Source organism: Dermochelys coriacea, chromosome 6, assembly GCF_009764565.3.
Source record: "Dermochelys coriacea isolate rDerCor1 chromosome 6, rDerCor1.pri.v4, whole genome shotgun sequence".
Taxonomy (NCBI): Eukaryota; Metazoa; Chordata; order Testudines; family Dermochelyidae; genus Dermochelys; species Dermochelys coriacea.
The window spans coordinates 71,414,469-71,435,589 of NC_050073.1; the positions used below are offsets into that span (position 1 = coordinate 71,414,469).

Genomic DNA, 21,121 nt, shown 5'->3' on the forward strand with positions numbered 1-21,121 from the left:
TCAGCTGTATGAAAGGAACTCGGATGTTATAGTAAAGCTGGTTATACACACACTACAACTAAAAATATATTTGTACCTCTAAATAATTCTTAAAGCTGAATTTAAGTGCTTTCCTAAAGTAACAGAAATAAAAGTGACTAATAGCCCAAATTGTTAATAGAAAATATGTCTCACCCCCTGAAAATGAGGAGTTTAAAGGGGCAGCCCTGAGCCTTAACACCCTGCTTTTGCAAGGAGCAGGCTGAGGCTGGAGCCTCCTTGTGGTGGATGACCAGTGCAGGTACTCCACAGGAAAGGCATACAGTGACCGGATAAAAGGCTTGGAAAAGGACTTAAAAACAGATGTTCGGTAAAGGAGCGAACGGGGGCGGTTGGGGACTCCTATGATTGATACAGCAGGGAGCCAACTCCACATTATTATAGCCCACCTTAACCCTCCTACGAGGGAGTAGGGATGAATGGCAAGGTCCCAGCCATGGATTTGCTAGTGCGACCTGGATGGAAAAAGAGGGGGAGCTGATAAAAGACCCCCAGGTAATCTGCACTGTACACTTATCTGCCGGACAGTCTCAGACATCTAATAATGAAGTTGCGGCCTGATTAAATCTATGTCAAATGTCTCCTGTCCTTCTTTCGGTATAGTCAGACAACTACAGAACCACATAATCAATACGTGTTTGTACGTTCATGTATGCTGTTTGGTTCACAATGGAACAATCTTGCAGATACAAGCATATCTATACTTGTACATGGTGCAGACCTCTTGGCACCAAAGCTCTGTCCATAAAGGAAACAGAGGTATTTAGCAGGCTCCAGTGTGCTATATATATTTATTTATTTATTTAACGTTTATTCTGACTGCCAAACATTCCCTTGTCTGAGTACAATGCAATCTTTAATATTAATATAAAGGATTGTGGTCTTTCAGTATCAGTAGTCAGGGTTTTTTTCTTCTTTCCAGAAGATTTTCAGATAATTGCCCGTTCTAGTACCATATTTTTGCACACTTGAGTGATTTACTCATATTTGCAAAGTTAATTTCTTTTAAACCATGATAAATAGCATAACCAGCAAAGACTGAAGTGGTCAAAATGAAGTGCTGTGAGTGTACCAGACAGATATTTTATGTACAGTAATTCACAAACTGCATTAATTTGAGCACTGTAATGTTGTTGATTTTGATAAACACTTTACAGTTACATACAATGGAGCTACAGAGTCATAATAATGTCATATAAACATATACACTATCATCCAGGAAAGACAGTATAAGACTGCTCTCTTGAACCTGGTACTCACCAGGAGTTAAAACAAAAGAAAATAGACTAAATATCAGAAAATCACTGCTTATTGGTGAGACCTATTACACTTTCAAGGGAAGCAGTAGAAACACCATTGTTTGAGTCATTGGACTGGACAAAGCGCTAGAAAAATATGCTATAAACCATAGGGAATAATCTGGTACTGAGAGAGGAATGCACCAGATGAATGTTTAGGTCTTTTCCAGCTCTAATTTCTGTGGACTGATTTCTACCACAGCCCTTTAACAGTCAGAATAAGTCAGATCTGCTTGCTTGCATTTTCTTTTCTTTTACAGGCTGAGCAAGCAGAACATTGCTTCAGGTGCCTGGGGTAGAGGTCTATATATATTTTTATATAAATTCAATTTCAAATGCTGCATACATGCAGCTAGATGCTGACACTGGTATTTGTTTGGATGCGGCCTGGATTGGCACAAAAGAAATGCAATTTTGGGAGTAAATCTATTTCCCTGCTACTGCCGCCATTGCAGCTAACACTGGTCAGAAAATTTCAATGAAAACTAAATTGATTAAAAATAGAAAGAAAATTACATAATTTTGCCCCATTTTTCCAAAGAACTAATTGTAACACACTTGCTGGGAGGACAGAATAACCGCCTGCTCTAAAAACAACCACAAAGTGCAGCAATTTCCCCACTGTGCTGCCTATCTACCAGTAGCACAGCCCAACTGAATCTGCATCCTTAGGAGCAATGACCCCCGTCAATTACAAACAGGGAACACTGCCCTCAGCTGAGTCAATTTAACAAAACAAGTGAGCAGAAGACTTTCATCATCTTCACTGAAACTTAAAATTAATGTAGAATTTTTGAAGACAAATAGAGGGGATTGTTAAAAAAAAAAAGAGGTGATTTGGCCAGTGGTAGAAAAAAAGAAAGAATAAACAATAAAACAGATCATGAATACCAGTGGTGAGTAAATATCCCAGATCCCACATGAAAGCTGTTTAAAACAAACTCATGTTAGCCACTCCAATTTGTGTGTGTGTTTTTAAACATGGCAGGGCAGATTCTTGAATGTGTCCAAGCTCTGCACAGATGCACTGAGAAGGGGGATTGTCAGGGAGCTGCAGCTCCCTGGTCCTGAGCTACTTAGCCCCAGTGCAAATTAGAGCTACCAGGGAGCAGCTCTAACTTACACACTGGTGTAAGGTCCCTGGGGAACTTTATGTTAGTCAAAGATCACGTGCGTCAGAAGTCCGCTCTGTCATACTTCCTCCCCATCATCTCCCACACCTCATCAGGATGGGAGGTGACAGGGAAGGAGGCAACTATGCTGGAGAAAAGTTCCCTGTACAGGGGAAATTCTTTACTGGCCATTTCTGGCTGTTTTAGGTTCATGTAGATGTGCAAAGAGTACTTCCTACATTAGAGAATCTGATCCTGCGTGTATCATAATAAATAAATAACAATATCTGAGACAAATGGCTTGGTCACTGTCCTACTGGTTTCAGTATACCCCTTGCAAGCAGTTTTATGGATCAGGAGTGGCTCTCTTAGACTCTTTTCCTCTTTGAGGAATTTATCTGGCCTGACTGGATTTTCCTTCTCTGGTGTGCTGGCAGGCATGCTTTTAGAAGGAACAACAAATGTGGACAAGAGTGATCCAGTGGATATAATGTACTTGTGCTTTCAGAAGGCCTTTAACAAGGTCCAACATTGAAGGCTCTTAAGCAAACTAACCACTCAAGGGATAAGAGGAAAGGTCCTCTTATAAATCAGTAGCTAGTTAAAAGATAGGAAACAAAGGGTAGGAATGAATTGTCAGTTTTCACAGTGGAAAGAGCCCTTAAGGATCCATACAGGGCCCAGTGCTGTTCAATATATTCATAAATGATCTGGAAAAAGGGGTAAATAGCACGGTAGTAAAGTTTGCAGACAATACAAAATTATTCAAGAAAGCTAGGTCCAAAGCTGACTGTGAAGAATGACAAAGGGATCTCACAAAACTGAGTGACTGGGCAACAAAATGGCAGATGAAATTCAATACTGATAAATGCAAAGTAATGCACATTGGAAAATATAATCCCAACTATACATAAAAAATAATGGGGTCTAAATTAGCTGCTAGCATTCAAGAAAGAGAGCGTGGAGTCATTGTGGATACCTCTCTGAAAACATCTGCTCAATGTGCAGCGGCAGTCAAAAAAGCTAACAGAATGATAGGAACATTAAGAAAGGGATAGATAAAACAGAAAATATCATGCCACTATGTAAAGCCATGGTATGCCCACACCTTGAATGCTTTGTATAGTTCTGGTCATCCCTTCTCAAAAAGATACATTTGAATTGGAAAAAATACAGAGATGGGCAACGAAACCAATGAGGGGTATCGAACAGCTTTCATATGAGGAGAGATTAAAAGACTGTTCAGTTTAGAAAAGAGACAACTAAAGGAGGGTATGATAGAGGTCTATAAAATCATAAAAGGTGAGGAGAAAATGAGTAAGTGTTATTTACCTCTTCACATAACACAAGAACCGGGGGTCACCCAGTGAAATTAATAGGTACAAGGTTTAAAATAAATGTAAGTAAGTTTTTCTTCACTCAGTGCACAGTCAACCTGTGGAACTCATGGCCAGGGGATGTTGTGAAGGCTAAAAGTATAAATTGGTTCAAAGAAGAATTAGATAAGTTAATGGAGGATAGGTCCATCAATGGCTATTAGCCAAGATGGTCAGGGAAGCAACCTCATGCTCTGGTTGTCCCTAAATCTCTGAATGCCAAAAGCTGGGTACTGGATGTATGTGGTTAGAAATGTCAACCTTAATCTCTAGTATTTTGGAATATACAGTAGTGCCTAATCTGCATCATCTGTGCCCCTTAATTTACATAGTACACCCACCAGATTCTTTCCCTCTGGAGGATATAAGCTTCTTTTAACACACAAATAAGATGGAATGCTACTGTTCTAAATCAGTAACTTCCTAATATAATTCAATGAGAACTGTGACTATTTCACACAAACTCATCTCTGGAACTGAGTGAAAAATTGATCATCTTGTAAGATCTTCAGGGACCTAGGCTCAAATTCATCCTATCTTAAATTCAGGCATAGTTCAAACAGGTAAAAGTCCCAGTAGGTTGGGAATATTTCTGGCTTGAACTACGTTTCACTTTACTCCATATTTTATTTTCACCTCTAAAACACTCCTCACACCTATGGGCTATATATAACCAACCAACTGAGCAGTTCAGTGAATTTCCACCCTTTTGAAACAGATCAGCAATACACTTGGAACATCAGCCAACTAATGGATTTTATATATGACAGAATCATCATTATTATTTCTTATAAATATAGCAATGCTAAAAATGTGCTAGACATTTTAAAGACAATTTGTTGCAGGTAAACATGAGGACAAGGTCCCTGGCCAACATTCCTTAAAATCCCTGATCCTAAAAACATTAAATCAAGCATGAAACTTTACTCCTGTGAGTAGCCCATTAAATTCAGTGTAACAACTCACAGAAGTAATGTTATGCACATGCTTATGTGTTTGCAAGGCTGGGGCCTAAATGGGCATCATACAGACTGGAGCTGACATTTAACATGCCAGGATGGTGCAATGATTTTTGTTTGTTTGGGTTTTCTAGGTCATTTATTTAGCTAACACTTCTTTGAAGGAAGAACTAGGGCCTGCAAGTCTCCCCAAAGTAGTGTTTTAATGAAGGGAATTGAAGGATGAGACAGTGGAGTCAAAGTGGACTGAGTCAAGACATGGGTCCTCCATGCACATGGAGAAAAGTGCTCACAGCTTTAGCAATTTAGTGAACAGAAAGACAGTGGTTACCATTGTGGATTGGGCAGAATGAAGAGACTTGGAGAAGAGGGTATGAGGAGAAAGACGGAACACGGACACTCTTTAGTTCTGGAATGGGAATGTTGGCCATTGCACATGGTGGTACTTCACAGCCTCAGAGGGACAAGGCTATGCCTTCCCTCCCCTTCATTCAGTGGCTGAGCACATGTTGCTCATTTTTGAAGCAACAAAAAGGGCACTACAGAGTGAACTTCCCATAAGAAGCACAAGCAGAATGGCTCAGAACACATCCAATCGACCCCCACAACTCCACTCCTCATCATAGCACAGCCAAGAAAAGCAAGAATTTCACTGTTAGCCTTTCTCAAACATTTATTCTACAAAATAAATAAAAATGACTTTCTGTATAGTGAATTATCCTCACGTGTAGGGGAGAGAATGAACATGAATGAAAACCAGACATAAAAGGTATAAAATCCTGCAATGCACGCCGAAGGGCTTAATTTGCTCATGTGAGAGTCAGATATTACAACTGTCAGCAGGGATAAGCCACCCTATAAAGAACATTGATCCCTCAACAGCTCCCTTTGTTACATTTCATTTACTTTTGCCTGTCTCTTCAAGAACGAATACTTTACTTATGTAGTGGTTTCCAAATCCCATTCAAATAAGTCCTCATCTACTACATAGATACTTACTTCTAACCCTTAAAGCACTCCAGACAGATTTTTTAAATGATTTTGTGGATAGTATTGAACCTGTTGAGGTATGTTCACGTAACCCTATCACATAAAAAACCCACTCTGTTTATGACCTGCTGTTAAACAGCACCTGCCACTTTGTCTTCTAGGTTCCCATGATCTTGGGCAAGTCACTTAGCCTCTTTATAGCAGTTTCCTCATTTGAAAATAGGAATAATGATACTTTCCAACTTCACAGAGAGTTTTGGGAGGATTGACTCACTGATGGTTGTAGAGCACTTTGAGATCCTTGGATGGAAGGTGCTATCTAGAGGCAAAATATGATTTAACTGAATAACTGGAGGGCATGGATCAGCGCTCATGTCGCGCTCCCAGTCAGTACCCGGCCCAGGCCAGGGAAGCTAATGATTCACCCAGCGGACCAAATTCAGTGATGAATCCTGGTCACATGCCACCTGAGGCACATTGCTCATACACTAAGAAGACTGAATTAACTAATGAATTCTCATTAATTGGTTCTTGCCACATCAGGAAGTAGCAGGGTTGACTCAGTTTTATAAATGGCAAAATTGATGCAAAGAGGGCCACGTTTTCTTAAATGATTTCTAATTTTGTGTGCCTAATTCAGACATACAGGCCTGAGTCTCAGAAGTATGAGCACTGGCAGTTCTCTGAATATCAGGCCCTGGCTGTCTTCAATTGAGCATCTGAAAAGAGAAGCCAACAAAATTAGGAGTCACTTTTGAAAATTTTTACTTACGCGACTTGCCCAAGGCCAAAGAGGATCAGCAGAAATGGGATTAGAATTCAGTAGTTCTTGACTCTGCTCCTGTCCAGGTCTCAAACCACAGGAATAGGTCTTCCCTGTAATAAATGCATTAGGCCCAGATTCTCGAAGGTATTTAGGTATCCAACTTTCCCTGTAGTTCACATTTGGATATTGCATAGGTCTCACTGAAAAGTCTTACTATAATTTTTCTCTGTCTCTCTTTCCACTTGGGTTGTCCAAGATAGCCGAGGAATTTGAGTGTCTAGTGATATTACATGTTACATCCCACTGGGAGTTAGGCACCTAAATACCTAGGACTCAGTTCCTTATATTCCTATGACCTCATTATTCCCCAATATGCATGAATGCAGATATAATTTATTTTAATGCAAATTCTTCCAAGTGTCATGAGCCTCATCACACATCAAGAAGAAGGGGATGTACATTCTACCCATAATCCACAGTGAATTTCTTAGTGTCATCTGGCTCCTAACTCTTAATAGTTGCCATTTTAAAACATGTACTTGTGGCACCTTAGAGACTAACAAATTTATTAGAGCATAAGCTTTCGTGAGCTACAGCTCACTTCATCGGATGCATCCGATGAAGTGAGCTGTAGCTCACGAAAGCTTATGCTCTAATAAATTTGTTAGTCTCTAAGGTGCCACAAGTACTCCTTTTCTTTTTGCGAATACAGACTAACACGGCTGCTACTCTGAAACCTGTCATTTTAAAACATGTACAACATGTAACATCACTAGACAATCAAACTCCTTGGCTATCTGGGTCAACCCAGTTGGAAAGAGATAAAGTGAAAAAATATTGTAGGTATCTTTAGTGAGACCTATATAGTATCCAGATGTTAACTCCAGTACCTATTTTTATAGATAAAAAGCACACAATGCCCCTTTTCCATTTTTGTGCCAAAGTTTTGGTATCCTAAATCCTACACCCAGATTGATATGATAACTTCACTTACTGTATAGCCTCAGAAATTTTTATAAAATGGAAAGGAGAGAACAATGTCTCAGAGAAAGTTGGGCTTTTTAAAAAAACTGAACAAAGCCCTAGCACACTGACAAACATCATGTATACTTTAAAAAAATCAGTCCCACTCTGAATGCAATTTTGTCATATTTGCAGCAGAAATCTCTCAAAGAGCAGATACAATAACCCAAATCCCAAGCTGTGATGTGGTCTCTTTGCACCATGTTGACAGTTCAAAGTGGCCCTAAAGTGGTATAATTGGCTTTGGGAGGTCCACCCCAATACAATGACATGTTGCCGAATCCTACATCACCTCCCACAGATGCTAGCATAGGGAATGTCACTAGAGCAAATAGGACATAGCCATAATATCCATATGTCTGCTGATCTCCAGCTGTCATGTTCCCATAACCTTTGGGGCCATATTCAGCAGATGTAACTTAGAGTAGCCTAAAGGCTACTCTGAGTTTTAGCAGGGGACCACCACACAGACAGCCCAGAATCAGAGGAACGCAAAGATCACTTTTGCATTAGTCCATGAACAAACCTGTCCACGAACAATATTTTTGGTCATTTTCTACTAAGAAAGGAATATTGTCCACGTATCAGAAAAATAAGTCTTATGGTTAAGGCACAGGTCAGGCAATCTGGCATTGTCTGTCTCAGTCTTCCCATCTGTAAAATGTACAACAAAGAGTACTTCCCAGTGTGGGGAAAGATTAATTCATTAATATTGGTAAAGTGCTTCAGATCTGGCATTACTGAAGGGTAAAGGATTCTTCTTCTTCTTCTTCTAATTATTAACGTATAATATTAATCTGCATAGCCTATTTGTATACTTGTTTCAGAAGATTTCCTGCAAGGTACTATGTGACAAATTTAAAGAATGGGTTTTTACGTTAGATATTGAGCCATCACACAAACAAAAGCTTCTACCCTTAAAGGGTTGTTCAGTGGGTTATGTGACATGACTTTGGTCGTCTTAAGCTTGAGATCAGTGGACAGATATCTACATCCCCCTCCCTTGACCCAACACCCCCCCCAAACAAACAAAAAACCCCTAGATCAGTAGTCTCCGCAGGAAGAGCAAAAGACTTAGTCATCAATGGAAACTTAACTATGTTCTTATCCCTGCAAAGTGGTCAGGTCAGACAGTGGAGAAGCTTTCACTTCTGCAGCTTGTGCTGTACCTGTTTTGTGGATCCAAGTCTTCAGTCTTATAGGGCTGTCATGCAAGCACCTTTCTTCTGTACTACATTCACTCAAAACATTCTTTGAGGACCGAAAAGAAAATATCTATTGCTTAATATTTTGTTGTAAATGTGATTTGGCAGAGTGCTTCCCTAATGAAAAAGAAATCAGGAGGAGACAATTGTTTCAAAATTAAAATAAGACTTCGATTGTTCTTATTACTGTGAATGGGAAGCTATAAACCGCTCCAGCTAAGCTGCTGGTGCCCCCATGTGCATAAATGTGGTTTTACTGCTCTCCTATGTGGGAGAATATCACTAGTCTTAAATGTTGATTAATTTGTACATAATGCCAGAACTCCAATATTTTAAAAAATCTTTTATCCTAAGAGTTTGCATGAATTTTAAGCTGTACCACCAAAACACAGATTGGTATTTCAGAGGAGACTGCATTGTCTCCGAGATTGTAGACAGGGAAAGTGTCTTCCTCTTTGTTCTGGATAGCACTAAGCATACGATAATGTTTTTTAAAATGTTGGGGAGGTTTCCTATGTCTATATGTCATAGGAATGTTGTTTTGTTCAAACCTGATTAATTCATTTAAATTATTAGGCATTAATTCAGACAGGATACCATTATTATCCTGGTGCTGTATTTCCTCAAGTTCAGAGAGCATTCATTGTATAATACTTCGGTAATCAATTAAAATGGTTATTTAAAAAACCTCAGTAAGACTTTCCTTTATTTTTTTCCCCACTTGCTTTCAAGTTTTTTCCTTAGCATACAACCCTGCTACTGCGTAAGAAGATAAGGTAACAAGGAGAGTTAATGGTAAGTCTGAAAATGCCTGAGTGTTTATTTAATGTGGGATTATTATGCTATTATGGATTCAGAGCACATCTGCAAAGAAAATCTGTTTGGTGGATTGCAAAGAACGTGTGGCTTCCTAGAAAGTTTAAAAGGTAACATAGAACTTTGATTTATTATACTACAGCTGCACTTATCCCATCACTATCATACAGGATCCATATGGCTTCTACCAGCAGTCAACATGCAGTGCACCATCTGCTCACTGATACATGTATGCTCTCTGAGTTAGATTTCTAAATTTTGCATTTTGTTCAAATTTACCCCAGTGGAATTTGCTGTTTCCACCATGCTAATGCAGCTTTCAAAAGTCTGCTACAGTGACACCTTAGTCTATATAATAAGATTCCAAGATTGTTACTCTTTCTGTGCGTCACTCAGAAGCCTTTAATGTCAGTTCGGTCAGTGTGAAGCAATGAAAACAGGTAGAAGCAAGGCTGAGAGCTTTTGTTTAGAATATCACCAGGTTCAATCATCACCGGGATTCACAGCGTATTACCTGTGCTATACAGCAAGTTCTTCTGAGATGCCAGACTTCCGCTACATTCTGATGCTGTCATTGGTTTCCCATGACACCCTTCCTGCTGGGGCAGAGACAAAGAAGAGCAGGACAGGGCAGTAGCAGGCTGCAGCTACACAGAGCAGTAGGGAGTCTGTTACCTCATTGCTGTACATAGAATCATAGAATCATAGAATATCAGGGTTGGAAGGGACCCCAGAAGGTCATCTAGTCCAACCCCCTGCTCAAAGCAGGACCAAGTCCCAGTTAAATCATCCTAGCCAGGGCTTTGTCAAGCCTGACCTTAAAAACCTCTAAGGAAGGAGATTCTACCACCTCCCTAGGTAACGCATTCCAGTGTTTCACCACCCTCTTAGTGAAAAAGTTTTTCCTAATATCCAATCTAAACCTCCCCCATTGCAACTTGAGACCATTACTCCTCGTTCTGTCATCTGCTACCATTGAGAACAGTCTAGAGCCATCCTCTTTGAAACCCCCTTTCAGGTAGTTGAAAGCAGCTATCAAATCCCCCCTCATTCTTCTCTTCTGCAGACTAAACAATCCCAGCTCCCTCAGCCTCTCCTCATAAGTCATGTGCTCTAGACCCCTAATCATTTTTGTTGCCCTTCGCTGTACTCTTTCCAATTTATCCACATGCTTCTTGTAGTGTGGGGCCCAAAACTGGACACAGTACTCCAGATGAGGCCTCACCAGTGTCGAATAGAGGGGAACGATCACGTCCCTCGATCTGCTCGCTATGCCCCTACTTATACATCCCAAAATGCCATTGGCCTTCTTGGCAACAAGGGCACACTGCTGACTCATATCCAGCTTCTCGTCCACTGTCACCCCTAGGTCCTTTTCCGCAGAACTGCTGCCGAGCCATTCGGTCCCTAGTCTGTAGCGGTGCATTGGATTCTTCCATCCTAAGTGCAGGACCCTGCACTTATCCTTATTGAACCTCATTAGATTTCTTTTGGCCCAATCCTCCAATTTGTCTAGGTCCTTCTGTATCCTATCCCTCCCCTCCAGCGTATCTACCACTCCTCCCAGTTTAGTATCATCCGCAAATTTGCTGAGAGTGCAATCCACACCATCCTCCAGATCATTTATGAAGATGTTGAACAAAACGGGCCCCAGGACCGACCCCTGGGGCACTCCACTTGACACCGGCTGCCAACTAGACATGGAGCCATTGATCACTACCCGTTGAGCCCGACAATCTAGCCAGCTTTCTACCCACCTTATAGTGCATTCATCCAGCCCATACTTCCTTAACTTGCTGACAAGAATGCTGTGGGAGACCGTGTCAAAAGCTTTGCTAAAGTCAAGAAACAATACATCCACTGCTTTCCCTTCATCCACAGAACCAGTAATCTCATCATAAAAGGCGATTAGATTAGTCAGGCATGACCTTCCCTTGGTGAATCCATGCTGACTGTTCCTGATCACTTTCCTCTCCTCTAAGTGCTTCAGGATTGATTCTTTGAGGACCTGCTCCATGATTTTTCCAGGGACTGAGGTGAGGCTGACTGGCCTGTAGTTCCCAGGATCCTCCTTCTTCCCTTTTTTAAAGATGGGCACTACATTAGCCTTTTTCCAGTCATCCGGGACTTCCCCCGTTCGCCACGAGTTTTCAAAGATAATGGCCAAGGGCTCTGCAATCACAGCCGCCAATTCCTTCAGCACTCTCGGATGCAATTCGTCCGGCCCCATGGACTTGTGCACGTCCAGCTTTTCTAAATAGTCCCTAACCACCTCTATTTCTACAGAGGGCTGGCCATCTCTTCCCCATTTTGTGATGCCCAGCACAGCAGTCTGGGAGCTGACCTTGTTAGTGAAAACAGAGGCAAAAAAAGCATTGAGTACATTAGCTTTTTCCCCATCCTCTGTCACTAGCTTGCCTCCCTCATTCAGTAAGGGGCCCACACTTTCCTTGGCTTTCTTCTTGTTGCCAACATACCTGAAGAAACCCTTCTTGTTACTCTTGACATCTCTTGCTAGCTGCAGCTCCAGGTGCGATTTGGCCCTCCTGATATCTTTCCTACATGCCCGAGCAATATTTTTATACTCTTCCCTGGTCATATGTCCAACCTTCCACTTCTTGTAAGCTTCTTTTTTATGTTTAAGATTCGCTAGGATTTCGCCATTAAGCCAAGCTGGTCGCCTGCCATATTTACTATTCTTTCGACTCATCGTCGAACATAGTTCCTTGTTCATAACAAAGGGCTTATCTTACCACCACTCTGCTCATCAGTACGATACTACATGGCACCAGGCACGAGAGGGCACAGTGTGCTGGAAGACCCAGTGGGAGGTAACAGTGAAATGGCTGCTACAGAGCCCATGCAATTGCACCTAACTCCCCCATCAGCCCTGAGAATCAGAGGGAATGCTGAATATGCCTAGAAATGGTTCAAACAACAATTTGAACTGTATATGAAGGCCACAGAGGCAAATCTGCTGCTTTTAACAGTGGCAGGCACAGAAGCTCTAGGTATGATCTGTGAAGATGGTAGGGGAGAGAGAGGAAAGCATCACACAAATAATGAAAATATTGAGGCTCATTGTATCCCTAGAAAAAAACGTTACTTCAGAAAGATGTATGGTGAGAAAGGGAACACAGAATAAAGGGGAAACAATACGGGAGTTTGTCACAGACTTAATACTAGAAAGTTTGTCCTGTGATTTCTGAATATTAAAAGACTCTCTCATTCATGACCAGATTGTCCTGAGATGTAACAATTAAAAAAAAATGTTAACAGTTACTAAGGGAGATGGATCTGACACTAGAAGGGCATGCAGCAGAACAACCAATCATCTAAAAAAACTTGGAGAAAAAGAAACAGAGCATATGACCAGGGCTGGCCTTAGGGAAAATGACACTCTGGGCAAACTTCTATTTTGGCGGCCCTGGATCCTGTAAGCAACCCCACACCATTGCCCCGGCCCCTACAGCTCTCCACCCCACCTCCACCCCATCACCTCTAGGCCCTGCTGCCTCCCCCAGTGCTCAAATTTGTATTGAAAGAGGCGCCAGGGCTCAGACCCAACATAAATTAAGCTGAGCGACCACAGAGCAGTGGCTGCTGGGTGGGCACCCAGCTCTAAAGGCAACGCCACTACCAGCAACAGCGCAGAAGTAAGAGTGGCATGGTATATAGTGTATTACCACCCTTACTCTGTGCTGCTGCGGCTTGTAGTGCCTGGTGCTCGGCCTGCAAATCAAGGCAGGCTTTGCGCTGTCATGGGGCTGCATCTTGCCAGAGCCCAAAGCCCTCCCGCAGCTCTTTGGCCACTCCCGGCTCACTAGAGGTGCCATTTCAGATTTGGGGGTGTGTGCGCACGCAACTTTAACCGTAGCCCCTGGAATCACTTCGGCACCCAAAAACTAGTTTTTTTTGCAGATAACAACAACTTAGAAATTAGCTGACAAAAACACTATCGAATTCCTATAGAAAGAAAGGAAAAAATATATGCAAACACCAATTAAAGCCATATTTTAAGTTTATATGTAAGTTTAGAACAGTCAGGAAATAATACAGCAACATATTCCCAATCGCAAGCCTTGAAGTATCTGTTCTGGAGCTTTAACACAGATATCAGAAACTAGGGCTGTCAACTAATCGCAGTTAGCTCACACAATTAACTCAAAAAAATTAATGGCGATTAATCGCAGTTTTAATCACACTGTTAAACAATAGAATACCAATTGAAATTTATAATATTTTGGATGTTTTTCTACATTTTCAAATATATTGTATTCTGTGTTGTAATTGAAATCTAAATGTATATTATTTTTATTACAAATATCTGCACTGTAAAAATGATAAAAGAAATAGTATTTTTCTGTTCACCACATACAAGTACTGTAGTGCAATCTCTTAGTCATGAAAGTGCAACTTACAAATGTAGATTTTTTTTTGTTACTTAACTGCATTCAAAAATAAAACAATGTAAAACTTCAGAGCCTACAAGTCCACTCAGTCCTACTTCTTGTTCAGCCAATCGCTAAGACAAACAAGTTTGTTTACGTTTCCAGGAGATAATGCTGCCTGCTTCTTATTTACAATGTCACCAGAAAGTGAGAACAGGCATTTGCATAGCACTTTCGTAGCTGGCACTGCAAGGTATTTACATCCCAGATATGCTAAACATTCATATGCCCCTTCATACTTCAGCCATCATTCCAGAGAACATGCATCCATGCTGGTGATGCTCATTAAAAAAATAATGTGTTAATTAAATTTGTGACTGAACTCCTTGGGGAAGAATTGTATGCCTACTGCTCTGTTTTACCCACATTCTGCCATATATTTCATGTTATAGCAGTCTCGGATGATGACCCAGCACATGTTGTTCATTTTAAGACACTTTCACTGCAGATTTCACAAAACACAAAGAAGGTACCAATGTGAGATTTCTAAAGATAGATACAGCTCTTGACCCAAGGTTTAAGAATCTGAAGTGCCTTCCAAAACTGAGGGGGATGAAATGTGGAGCATGTTTTCAGAAGTCTTAAAAGAGCAACACACTGATGCGGAAACTACAGAACCCAAAACACCAAAAAAGAAAATCAACCTTCTGCTGGTGGCATCTGACTCAGATAATGAAAATGAACATGCCTCTTCTCATTTTCAGATGACATTGTATACAAGAATTGGACAGCATTATCTCCCGGAAACTTGTTTGTCTGAGCGATTGGCTGAACAAGGAGCAGGACTGAGTGGACTTACAGACTCTAAGATTTTACATTATTTTATTTTTGAATGCAATTTTTGGTAAATAATTCTACATTTTTAAGTTCATCTTTCTTGAAAAAGAGATTGCACTATAGTACTTGTGTTAGGTGAATTGAAAAATAATATTTCTTTTGGTTTTTTACAGTGCAAATCCTTGTAATCAAAAATAAATATAAAGTGAGCATTGTACACTTTGTATTCTGTGTTGTAATTGAAAGCAATATATTTGAAAATGTAGAAAACATCCAAAATATTTAAATAAATGGCATTCTATTGTTGTTTAACAGTGCAATTAATCGCAATTCATTTTTTTAATCATGATTAATTTTTGTAATCGCTTGACAGCCCTATCAGAAACACAAGTCTGATACTTTGTACACTATCTTTAGTAGAGATAAATAAAAATAAATAAAATCTGCTTACTTTCTCGGACACACTCAATGTTACTGCCATTATCTACTCTATTTTAGTCACTTGTTTTTCACTCCACTAAAAAGTATATACTTATTTTTAACATATGTGATTAAGGGTTTTTTTTTCTCTTTTACTAAGAAGGGGGAATTTATTTTTCTAATTATTTTAGCATTTATGTTTACCAATCACAATCATGTACATGACTCACTAACATTTGACTCTATCATTACCATTTGTATCAGACTTGAAACCACATTGATTTTTGTACGAATTTTATGTTATTTTACACACAACTAAAAATACAATTTGAAAATAGGCAACTTTCATCTGCCCAGTGCCTAAAGTTATGTGTTTAGCTAATTGTTTTTAAACTGGCACTGTTAAGGTTTTGTACAAGCTAAATTTACATTCTAGAAAGCTACTATTTGTTTATTGTACCATTTTAAATAATGAATGACAAAGCACAATATGGTAATAAAAGTAATAATGATAATTACTCCAGCCAGGACAGGTTAGGCATTTTAGAATTCCCTACTCAAATAATTAAATTTAAGCATAAGAGAAATAAAATTATGAAGTGCACAGGTCAGTCAAAAAATTAAAATAACAGTACTGTAATCCTTAACAAACTTTGAAAGAATAAAATTACAGAGAATATATGTACATTGCACATTTTGAAAGGAAGTACCAGGAAGTAACATCAACAATAATAATACAACTGTGTGTGTGAGAGAAAGATTGTGTATGTTGGAGAGACTGTGCGTGTGTGTGTGTTGGGTGAGTGAGTGAGTGAAAGTGCATGTATGTGAGAGAGTGTGTGTTGGGGAGTGTGAGTGTGCCTCTCTTAGGAGGAGTGTATGACACTGTGTGCATGTGAGAAAAGGTGTGTTGGGGAAGAGAGTGTGAGAGAGCGTGCATGTATGAGTCAGTGGCGCCCTGACCCTGATCCCCGGCAGCAGCACCAGGTGGGTCAGGAGAAGGCCCAGCGCCCTGACCCTGGTCTCCCACAGAAGTTCCGGGGGCTGTGGAGGAAGCCCCAGCATCTGGGGCCCTGGACTGGAGGAGCTCTCGCTACCTGCCATGGCCTCAAGGCTGGGGGAGCTCTCACTCCCCACTACAGCCTGGGGCGATGGTGGGGGGGAAATAGAGCTTCTCTGGTCTTTGGGCCACAGTGTGGGAGGAGAAAGTAGAAAATGGGTTGTGGGGCCGCAGGGGGCACAGAATGGGGAGGACCACAGGCAGAGGGGAGCGGAATGGAGGCAGGATCACAGGTGGATGGTATGTGGAGGGGCCCCTCACTTGCTCTGGCCCAGGGCCCCAGGAAACCTTAATCCACCTCTGGAAAGAGCGTGTGTATGTGAGAGATAGAGTGTGTGTTGGGGAGCGTATGAGAGACAGTGCTTGTTGGGGAAGTGTGTGTGTGTGTGTGTGCGCGCGCGTCAGTATGCTGTCTCTTTCAGAAATCACTCAGGATCAGGAGACTTCAGCAGCCACAGCAGCTCCCACTCTGGACCCAGAAAGGCAGCAGCACAGACAGGTTCCCCATTTCCCCACCACCCTAGGGCAGTGGAGACCAGGTATATGGGTGGGGGAGGGACACACCCTAACATCTGCCCATCCTTCCCCCCCTCCGCCCACTCTGGACAGCAGACAGATGCTCTAAGTCCCAAGCGGCTTAGCCAGGAGTGACTCCGGAGAAGATGGGGACAGAAGCAGCCGCGGCTGCACACAGCATTGGAGCAAGGTGGAGGAGGGGAAACCCTGCTCCAGTGGAGTCACTTGGCTGGTTGTCCAACTGCCCCCCTGCAGTTTGGGCCCCTCTGCCCTCTCCAGATGCTCGTGCTCGCCTGGCTGCCTCCGTAAGCCCAGCGGGCTCTCAGCACCAAACTCTGCGCCAAGCACCCTCTTGAGTAGGCCGCCATGGGCTGCTGCCCAGCCCACCCGCCCCTAAAGCTGGCCCTGCATACGACAGAGTACTATGGCTAAACCAGCAGGGGAGAAATACACAGAAATTAAATTGGCCAGAGATAGAAATGTAGAAAAGCAGGAAAAAATGCCAGCAATGTGGCAACCAACATTCAGGCAAATATATAGAAACTTTAATAAAACCAACTATTATGCTACCGTGTACAGAAAAAGCAGAAGGGTGTCTGTATTAAGTACAGAAAAGAATTCCTGAAGTGAAAAGGAAGAACTGTTCCTAAGCTCAGGAATGGAGGAGGCTGAAAACTCAAAGGATCGGCTAATTAAAATGTGCACAAATGGCACTTACATAACATACAAAATAGACACTGGGGCACAAGTAAATGTAATAAGAGAAACTGAAAAGGGGATACGTAAAAAGTACATAAAAGTGGGTACATTGAAAGAGTATGTGAAAGACTATAAAGGATGAACAATTCCAGAGTTGGGGCAGTGCCCATTGATACGAAGGGGAAATGATAAAACAAGAGAGTTTGTGGTGGTACACAGAGGCAAGCAACCAGTCTTTGGCCTACACGGGTATGAGTTCCTTGGTCTCAGAGAACATATGTTACAGATAGACAGAATGACCACACAGAACTAGGTATGAAAGTATTAATAGGATTATATGAAAATGGATTCTCAGGAAATGGTGCCTCCCCATAACAAATAAAATACAGATAAGAGACAATTTAGAACCTGTGGGATGTGCTACATGAAAAGTTCCACAAGTCTTAAGAAAGAGTCTAGAAGACGAGCTGCAAAACAAGAGAGCAAAAGGTATCATTCGGTGAATAGAAGAACCAACAGATTGGGGTTCACTTCTAAGTAATCATAGAATGAAAAGGAGGGGGGTCTACAGCTGAGAATGGACCCTAAGGAGCCAAAAAAACCATAAAAAGATAACACTTTCAGTCGCCCACAAGAAATTAACTATTGTCTGAGATAGCCCGAGCCAAAATGTTCAGCAAATTAGATGCATCTGCAGGATTCTGGCAGATCCCCTTAAACACAGGAGTTCCAAGAGCTGCACTTTAAATACACCATTTGGCAACTATGAAAGACATTCTTAGGAAGCAGTAATACTTTTGGCTCCAGAAGTATTTCACTGTACAATAAGCCAGATGCTAGAGGGTCTATCAGGAGTGAAAGTGTACACTGATGACATAATAATTTGGGGGCAACACTGCCATTGAGCACCAGAAATGACTGAGGAAGTAATGGAAATTGGGAGGGCTAATAATCTTAAACTGAATAAGGCCAAATATCAATTTTAAATAAGGAGAAAAAATACTTGGGAGAGGGACTGACCTAAAAGGAATCTTGCCTGATAAATCAAAGATTCAGGGAATACTGAACATATTGAGACCTGAAGATAAAAAGGCATGGCATGTTGAATTATGTCAGCAAGTTCATACCTAAGTATGCAGCTTGCACAATTCACCTAAGACATCTCCTCCACATCATCGCTGAATGGGCATGAATGCTAGATCATGAAAGAGAGTTCATTAATTCAAAGCACATTATGACATCAGCTCCAGTGATGCAATATGTTAACCCATTGAAAGACATCAAACTTTCTACAGATGCCTCAAAGGGAGGGCTGGGAGCAGTCCTATTTCCGTGTCATGGAACTGACTGGTTGCCAGTTTTGTATGCATTTAGGATATGAAAAGCTGTAAAGATGAAGTACACACAAATTGGAAAAAAATATATATATATTAGGTCTCATATGTGAATATACAAGATTTCAAGACTCTCTCTATTGTAGCTTCAAAGCAGAAACTGATCACCATCTACTATCTCTCTCTCTCTCTCTCTCTCTCTCTCTCTCTCTCTCACACACACACACGAAAGACTTGGAGAAATACAATCCAGGGTACACAAAACAAATGTATAATGTGACCTTGGAGTTCCAACCTGGAAGTCACTTAATAATGGCATATACAGTCTCAAAACCATACGTTCCATCTCATAATGCACAGCTTGATGAACTTGAACAAGCAGTAAACTTACAAATGAACATGATAAAAGGGTTATGTGCTGTGTCTCCAAACATAAGGGACGAACTGGAGACAGAAACAGCTAAAGATGAAATGCTGCAAGCAGTGATACAAGCTATACCTAAATGGGGGGTGGGGGGAGGGAATCAACACTTCCCATCTGCCCATTCCCACTATAAAAATGAGCTTTCAGAGATCTCAGGAGTGCTTTTGTGGGGACAGATCATGGTTCCCACAGTGATGAGCAGGAAAATATTGGAATGAATGCACGAAGAGAACATGGGAATGGCCAAAGCAAAAAAGGAGAACTAGAAAAGTTATATTCTAGCCATAGATGAATAATGACATTAAAGAAATGTTGAGCTGGGGGAGAACATATCAGAAGTACAGAGATTCCCAGCAGAAAGAACCAATGATACCACATTAACAACTTGCAACTCCATGGGACAAAGTCAGAAATGACGTTCCACCTGGGAAGATATAATCACCTGCTTATAATGGACTAGTTTATCAATTTCCCAGAAGTAGTCATACTTGAAGATGCCACAGCAGCAACAGTGGTCAGGCACATTAAATCTGTATTTGCATGTCATGGAATTCCAAGAACAGTAATAAGTGACAATGTTCCACAGTCCAAGAATAGGGATTTCCTGGACTTAGCTAAAATGAACAACTTTCATTATGAGACATCTAGTCCCAGATTCCTCAAACCAATGGATTAGCTGAATGTGGAGTATATATAGAAAAGAACTTGCTTAAAAAAAAAAAAAAGCTATGAATGCAAGTGAAGATCCATATTTAGCACTACTCAACTATATAGCTACACCTGCTGAACTGTGAAAAGTCACCTGCTGCACTAATCTGCAACATATGTATAAATACTCAAATACCCGATATGGGACAAAAACAAAGGATAACTAAGGAGTCTGTGATAGTGACGAAAAGACTGGGACAGTAAAAACAGACAAATATTACAATAAAGGAGAAAGACCTCTTTCACAGTTAAAAAACAAAGACTGAGTGAGACTTTGTCAAGATGAAAAGAGTACCCGTGGCACCTTAGAGACTAACAAATTTATTAGAGCATAAGCTTTCGTGAGCTACAGCTCACTTCATCGGATGCATCCGATGAAGTGAGCTGTAGCTCACGAAAGCTTATTCTCTAATAAATTTGTTAGTCTCTAAGGTGCCACGGGTACTCCTTTTCTTTTTGCGAATACAGACTAAACACGGCTGCTACTCTGAAATTTGTCAAGATGGGCACTGGCCACCCAAAGCTACAGTGATCAAAGAGGAGTCACCTGCTCAAACTCTATGATCACAGATGAAAGCAAAATCTTATAAAGGAATTGTAAACATCTGCTCAAGACACCTGACAACTTGGCCAAGATAATGAAGTAAGAAAAGACGTACAAGTTGAAAACAATTCACAAACTGACCCTGTTATTGACAATGAGTCTGAACTGTTTGCTACAGACAAGGACTTCCCTAAAGAGGGTTTGTACTACAGCAGATCAGAAAGGGCATTTCAGCAACCTAAGAGTCTGATCAATATATGTTATGGTTGTGTTAAAGCAACCTGAAGGTTTGTTAAATTAGTTATTGTATTTGTTATAGTTTGTTAATTTAAATTAAAACTGTTTTAGTTCAATCTAAAAAAGAGAGGATGTGCTATTAAATAAGTTCTCTGGGAAGTGTTGAGATGCCACACTTCTTGCACACTTTTCATGCAGTCTTTAGGGTTTCCTGTGACACGCTCCCTGTTGGAACCAGAAACAAAGAAGCCCAGGTCAGGGCAGTCATAGGCTGCAAACACAGAGAGGAGTAGACAGTTTGTTATCCTATTCTGTAAATAGTTCCTATCATAATAAAGAGTTCATCTAAAAGAGTCTGCTCATCATA

General features: G+C 41.0%; 1 protein-coding gene across 1 annotated transcript in view; it reads right to left on the reverse strand.

Moving 5' to 3' along the window:
• LOC119857438 (neuroendocrine protein 7B2) overlaps window positions 1–21,121 on the reverse strand; it is an 84,475-nt gene that overhangs the window by 17,596 nt on the left and 45,758 nt on the right. The gene's annotated exons all lie outside the window — the stretch shown is intronic.